At 43.6% G+C, this 7822-nt stretch overlaps 1 pseudogene; it reads left to right on the top strand.

Moving 5' to 3' along the window:
* Positions 1 to 420: 420 nt before the first annotated feature.
* LOC120227478 lies at positions 421 to 5159 on the top strand (annotated as a pseudogene).
* The last annotated feature ends 2663 nt before the right edge of the window (positions 5160 to 7822 follow it).

Here is a 7822-nt window from a genome sequence, read left to right on the forward strand (position 1 = left end):
CTATAAAACTGATGTATTAGCATGTGTACTTAAAGACCTTGAATGACTGAATGTGTCAAAGTCCATGGTACATTGAAAATATTTTTTAATTTTTTTTAATGTTTTATTTATTTCTAGGAGAGAGAGAGAGAGACAGCGTGAGCAGGGGAGGGTCAGAGAGAGAGGGAGATACAGACTCTGAAATAGGCTCCAGGCTCTGGGCTGGCAGTCAGCACAGAGCCCGACGCGGGGCCCGAACCCACGAACCGCGAGATCATGACCCAAGCGAAAGTCGGACGCTTAACCGACTAAGCCACCCGGGCGCCCCGGTACATTAAAATTTTTTATGCTTCTGGGATAATGGGGGCCTGAACCTCTCCACTGGCACAGGCCTGTTCATACCAGCTTGCTCCTGCCTCTGTGTCTGCCTCCACTGAGTAGGGGTTAGAGGAATTGGATGCTCAGAATTGCTGGCAGCAGCTGTATCAAAATTTGCGATGAGTCCCATGACTATCCTCATAGAGTGGTCACATTTCCAGAACACAGAAATTGAAACAAATATAGAGATGCAAGCGCATATGATCACAGTCGTGTTAAACTGCAAAACGCTGAAAATGATTATATTTACACCAGATTAGTTGACATAGAAGAGGTGCAAGGGAGTTACATCTTCACACAGCATTCACTTCCTAACACAGGTTCCACTTCTGGCCCATGGTTTGGCAGCAAACCACTAAAGCAGCTATGATGCTAAACTGGGTTGTGTGGAAGGAATTGGTGAAAGACGTGTGGTACTGGCCAACAAAAGACAACCAGGAAAGAGAGGATTTAAGATGCAGAAGTAGGGGCACTCTGGGCTTTCCTCATCCCTCAAACACAGCTATATTGAGGTAATATCCCATGGAACAATATATCTGTGGAGTGGCAAAAGGATTTTCACAGTTGGAGGGAGACAGTGAGGCAGGTTCAAGGTGTGTGGATGTGAACTGGAGGAGAGGAAAATGGTGCTGTGAAGGGGAGGGAACCCTTTATGTGGAGAGACAAAAGGGAGAGAGAGGGGGGTGTTGAGAAAGTGTAGCATCAAGTTTGCATGAGAGGAAAACCTCTCTGGGCCACAGACTGGAGAGCAATAAGTACTGAGTGTCTGCAGGTTTTTTTGTTTTGTTTTTGTTTGTTGTTTTTATTTGTTTTTTGTTTTGTTTTGTTTTGTTTTTTCAAACAGTGTTTGGAGCTCAAACTCTGAGGTTCTGGAAGTGTATGACTTTCTCTGGAGGGGATTGTGGCATGCTTCTGGGGAGGAGGGAGCCAGCCCTGGAGTGTAGAAATCTCTGGGTGCGCTGGAAGAGAACAGTCCCCTTCCTGGAGTGCTTTTAGAAAAGGGGTTATTGCCTCCCCAGGGATAAAAGACCCCACAGGTGTCAGCCAAAGGACTTTCATCAGCACCCAGAAGGAATACAACCCTTCCTTCTTTTAATAGTGCTAAACCAAAGGTTCTGCACACTGTGCAGGCATGGGACTGTTTCTCACAGACAGCGTAGAGAGTCTCTACATACAGCATGGAGAGGATCTACCCTGGAGGAGGAGAGTGGGTCCACGCCATGCCAGGTTCTTTAAGACTTCAGGTGTTGAATTCCAGCTGTGGGCCAAAGAAAAAATGCAGGAGAGTTGTGGTGCAGGGCGCACCGACAGCCCTCGCTATTCTGTGAGGGCTGCCTGAACCACGGTGTGTGTGTGCGTGCGTGTGTGTAGACCTCTGGCCCTAGGAGAAGAGATCGGGGTAGCCCCACCCCCCACCACCAACATCAGTATGGTGGGACTTCAGAGAGCAACACAGTGGCCCCCAGTGCAGGTGGGATTCACTTACACCAAACCCTGCCCCACCTTCACTTCCATGCCTGGCAACTGCTTATTTGCCAGGGCAAGACTGCTCTGAGTCAACACAGCAAAACAGTGTACCTCTCCTGCAGATTAGCATAGTCAGCACTGTGCATGCACCAAGTGTGCAGAAAATCAAGTGTTTCAAAATGAAACCTGCAGTTCTGGTGGAAATAAGACCAGGCTTACTTTTTATTATTTTATTTTTTCTCTTTGGAATCAGGCAAAATCTTGTTTGTTTTTTTCATTTCCTTCTCTCTCTCTCATCAAGCTGTTTTATTTTTTCTTTTTTTTCCTCTCTTCTTCTCCTTCTTCTTCCATTTCCCCTCCCCTGCTCCCCTCCTCCTTGTCCTTCTTTATTTCCTTTTCTTTTTCTTTGGAATCAGCCTTATGGTTTTTTATTCTTTGCTTGGCATTTTTTGTTCCCTTTCTTTTTCTTTCTTGTTCTTGGGGATCAGGCTTTCCCCCCATTTTTTCGAGGCTTACTTACACAAACAAATCAAGACATATCTAGTTAAAGGTCCAAACATTCCCCACTGCAAACAAGGAGGAGCTCTGGAGAGGACTGACCAGTAGATAGAGCAGCCAAAACGTAACAGCAGAGTTTACATAGCATACATCAGAAACACTTCCTGAAGTGCCAGGCCCTGGACAGTGTATGATCCTTTTTGAATACAGCATTACTTTCAGGTGCAGGAAATGTCATGAGGTTTTAAAACACGCAAAAGACAGACAGAAACTTAGCCAAAATGAAAAGATGGAGGAATTATCCCTAAAAGAGATGCTGTTTAAAGAAACAGGATTCAGGGTGAAGTTCTTGTGAGAAGATGTGAAGTCTTATTACACAGTACATCTACTGCAATTGGAAATTATCAATAACGGTGAAACCAGAGCAATGCCTCACTGTCATTATACTACCTGGGCAGATTTTGGAGTCCGTTAATCACCAGGCTCATCTCAATTTCTTACTTAAAGTGAGAGAATCTGGGTCCTTGAATCCTGAACACGAGCCTGCCGTGATCCACTGTGGCAGTGGTGCTGGGCAGTCAGCACCTTTTTCTCTGGGAGATACCTATCTCCTTCTGATGGAAAAAGGAGATGATGTTACCACAAAACAATTGTTACTAAATATGAGGAAATACTGAATGGGGCTTATTCAGCCACCAGATCAACTTAGATTTTCATATGTGACTATTATAGAAGGGGCAGAATTTATAAGGGGAGATTCAAATATACAGAAATGGTGGAGAGAACTTTCTAAGGAAGACTTATGTCCTGCTTTTGATCATTCACCGACCAAAATAATGAATGAAAAATACAGTGGGAATAGGATAGGCCTAGAAGAAAAACTGACAGGTGACAAGTATACAGGACTATCCTCTAAAATGCAGAATACTAGAAGGGTGCCTGGACGGCTCAGTCGGTTAAGTGTCCTAATTCAGCTCAGGTCATGATCTCAGGGGTTGTGGGTTTGAGCCCTATTTCTGAGCTGACAGCTCAGAGCCTGGAGCTTGCTTTGGATTCTATGTCTCCCCCTCTCTCTGTCCCTTCCATGCTCATACTCTGTCTCTCTCTGTTTCTTAATAGTAAATAAATGTTTAAAAAATTTTAATGCAGGATACTATAGAGGAAAATAGTGAGAGTGCTCCATGGAAACATAGCCAAGAGGATCGAAAAGCTAACATGGCTCCGAAGGTGCAGCAGGTGGAACAGAGGCCAAATAAAAGGGAAAAGTTTTCTCAAATTTAAAAGGAAACATAGAAACAAAAATTTTCCCTAAAAATACCTTTGAAGGAAGATTCTCCTTACTGGCATAGTCAGCCAAGATCGACAGACACTTAGTTGTTCATGACTTGAGAATATTCTGCAGCTATAAATTTTGAATGATTGATGTGCAAAGTAAGACTGGAAGCCCACTCCAGAACCTACCTGTAGATTTCCTCCCATTGTCTGTTTTCAAAGTAAACTTTACATCCAGGGAATGAAGGCACCACCAGAGGAAAACTTGCAGAGCTCTCTAAGTTGATGTACTGGTAAGTTTTTTAATGTGTGTATGAAATGTAGAAAGATGTAAAAGAAATAAGCGAGGAGAGACTACTTTGTACTGTACTGCCATTCCTACTCTATTTTATACTTTTGAGAAGCATTAAGTATTTTTATTAAACAGAGAATTTTTTAAATAATTTTTAAATATTTATATTTGAGAGATACAGACAGTGTGAACGGGGTGGGGGCAGACAGAGAGGGAGACAGAATCCGAAGCAGCCTCCAGGCTCTCAGCCATCAGTGCTGAGCCTGATGTGGGGCTCAAAATCACAAACCGCGAGATCATGACCTGAGCCAGAGTCAGACACTTAACCAACTGAGCCACTCAGGCGCCCCAAACAGAAAAAAATTTTTGTGAGCCTCTAGGCTTTTCAATGCAATGTACTTTATTAACCACATAAGAACTTCAGCCTTGAGGCGCCTAGGTGGCACAGTCAATTAAACGTCTAACTCTTGATTTTGGCTCAGGTCATGATCTCATGGTCCGTGGGTTCAAGCCCCATGTCAGGCTCTGCACTGGCAGTGTGGAGCCTCCTTGGGAGTTCTCTCTTTCCCTCTCTTTCTCAAAATACATGAATGAACTTAAAAAAATAAAAAGAACTTCAGCCTCAAGTGTGTTTGAGGAAGAAGAGCTTCTGTTTATTCAGAGATCTTAAAATAAGATGTCTTATGAATTGATTTTTAAAAAGTCATATAGGGTTGCCACCACATTTCAATAGGAAATGAATGCTCTTTCAACAAATAATGGGGAAATTGAATATCCACATACAAAAGAATGAAGTTGGACCCTTACTTTATACCCTCTGCAGAAATTGACACAAAATTGACCAAACCCCCAAATGTAAGAGGGAAAATGACAAAATTTATGACAAAGACATAGAAGTTGAGCTTCATGATATTGGATTCAGTATTAATTTTTTGGATATCACTCATCAGTGCTGAGCCTGATGTGTGTGCTGGTCTCTTCTCCTTCCACCAAGCAAATTTTTAGGGATCAGAGAATTGCCCAGTTACTATTATTGCCTTATTATCACATAGGAAAGATGCCACTAATGCCCCCAGAGGAGAAGGAGGCTTTGGCACTAGTGATAAGGCCTTTTGGATACAGGAGATTAAAGCCTCTAGGCCCACAAAAGTATTGCAGATTCAGGGAATTCCTATTCAAGGACTTTTAGACACTGGAGCAGATGTCTCCTGCATTGCAGGAAAATATTGGCCCTCAGCTTGGCCAACTCAGAATGCTCCTGCTACTCTTGTGGGTATAGGACAGGCTTCTAATGTGGCAAAACGTTCTTAAATCCTAAAATGGTCAGATGAGGAGCACAATTCAGGAACTTTTTGTCCTTATATTATTTCTTCCATCCCTTTTTCTTTATGGGGATGAGACATTTTATCCCAAATGGAAATGTTACTTTACACCCCAGATGACAAGGTCGCTAGTCAGATATTACAAATGTGGCTTCATCCCAACAAAAGGTTGGAGCAAACACAACAGGGTATAATAACTCCCATAAATATAAAATCCAAAGTGGACAAAAAAGGGATTGCTAGCCAAACTTGTGGAAGGGGCCACTGTTCCTTTTGCTGCTGACCCAATAATTTGGAAGTCAGATACTCCTCTTTGGGTAGAACAATGACACTTCTTAAACAATAGCAGCAATACAACTTATGGAACGACAGTTTAAAGAAGGACATACCAAACCTTCCAATAGTCCATGGAATACTTCCATTTTTGTTATTAGGAAAAAATGAGGTAAATTGGTTTATCATCTGAATTCTAAATGCACATGTGCTTCAGTATGGGGGATTAAGTGGAAGGTTGGACGCAGCTATTTCCCACCCCAGGGCACACCGAGGCGTCGGTTGGCCCTTCAGTAAACCCATAAACCTGTTTTGTGGCCACTTCTGTATCTGTTTTGTCCTGTTTGTCATTGTCATTGTTTTTAGTCTTATCTGTAGGAATTCTGTGGGAGGGAATATAATAACCTCTGGTATGTACGTAAGTGTGAATGTGCAATTCGGTTTGGCTTGCCTGCTGGGTTCGATTGTGTGGCTCCATGGGTGAGCATCCTTAAGGTCCCAAAAAGTCTACGGAGTCTGAGTGGGCCTGACTGCGATTCTGTGGTGAACGGCATACAGTCTATGGTGGCATTGGAATAGTATCTGAAGCTGAGACCGCTACAGCTAAACATCCCTTAAGTTCTTTTGGGACACGGCTGGACTGGCATCTGACTGGTCTCCTCATTAGAGGGGGCACCCCCAACCCTTTGTCTGTCTTTGCAACACTGCCTCACCGGAATGAGTGACTGATCGGGAAGGGCCCCCAAACCCAGCCGATATCAGGAGAAACCTCGTGAAGGGGACCTGATTGGTCTGGTTGAGGTAAAATCAGACTGAAGGGGATGTTAACTCTCTCTGTTCCTCTGCCTAGTAGATGTGAGGGCTTCTCACTCATTCATTTCCCAGGTTAATGGCTATAATTGGAGCCAACTGTGGTTAGTCTACCTCGGGACAGGGACTTTAAGGAATATTCCCAAGCAGCTGCTGAAACTCCTTTTGTTTCAGGTAAATTCCTTGTCTTCTCCAGACTGACATAGACTGCCTAACAAACCTGAAGTCTACTCCTCTGTCTGAGCTCACAAAATTTAAAACTGCTAATTCTCTTTCTCTGCCTCCTGCTGTCACCTTGCCTCTTCTGCCTTCCCCTCCACTTCCTGTTTCCAAATAGAATGTATGAACAACAGGAAAACAGCGGTGGATCTTTAAATATGCAAACCATATCCTCCCTAAACCCACCCCATATAAACTCAGGATATCTGGTGTATTCAAAGGATGGGGGGGGGGTCACTTCTTTCAAAGACTTAGAGGTGTACTTCAGATATGTAACCAAAGGATTCAGCTCTTAAAGTTTCAGACCATCACTCCGGAGTTCAGTAGGCCAACTCAGAAGAACCCTCAGACTGATGACATAATCCAGATCTAGTCAACCAGCTTAAACTGACCTTCAAAAGGACACTGGCCCCTGAGATATCCAGCCCTGCTCCAGCCACACCCAGGAAGCTGGCTGGTCTGCACACCGCAGAAGCTTGAGGAATCACCGGTCTGATAAGATAAACTACCTTTACTCTTTGCCCAGAAAGCTGGGAAAACAGCGAAGAATTCCTGTTTACACTCACCGTCCTCTTATACTATGTTATTAATTGCCTCTAATCTAAACCCCATTTGTAAGAGCAGGGCACCTTCAATGGAAGATTAACTAATCCTTCCTTAGTATGATGATTATGGGTTGCAGGTCTTACAGGAGATCAATTATGCTCTCATGCACCCAAAGCGATTCATTGGAGCTCTAATATTGGGCATTACCGCACTAATGGCCATCATAGGGTCTGTGGCTGCTTCCACTGTCTCTCTTGTCCAGGAGGTACTGTTGCAGGATTCTCGCTCAGAGAGTCGTGACACCGAGACTTTTCTTTCCAGGAAGCAACTTTATATATGCCGGCACCGCTCAGTTGGGTTCGTACCCAAAAGAACTGAGCGGCCCACATCATATGGCATAGGGTTTTTTATGCATTTTCTATTTCTTTGTCTCCCATATATGGTAATACACATAAACATGTAGTCTGATTAAGTTGTTTCAGTTTACAAGAACATGGGGGATGTAGGCAGCTGGACTCATATCTAGGTGACCTTGAAGTCTTCTCTTCTCTCTTCTTCGATTTTTTTCATTCTCCTTAGGGAGGGGTTCCTACCACATTCCCCCTTTGATGCTCGGACCCCTCTATTTTGGGTCAGAGAGCATCATCCTGGCTTAGAGGTTTATATTTCCATAACATCATTACATGAGCAGCCGTTTTTCTCTCAACTATAGTCTCAATGAGACTGGAGACTGATCGTATAATCAAGGGAGCCAAGCAGGGTACGA

This window comes from Hyaena hyaena, unplaced genomic scaffold (assembly GCF_003009895.1).
Source record: "Hyaena hyaena isolate Hyena2069 unplaced genomic scaffold, ASM300989v1 scaffold_2389, whole genome shotgun sequence".
Lineage (NCBI taxonomy): Eukaryota > Metazoa > Chordata > Mammalia > Carnivora > Hyaenidae > Hyaena > Hyaena hyaena.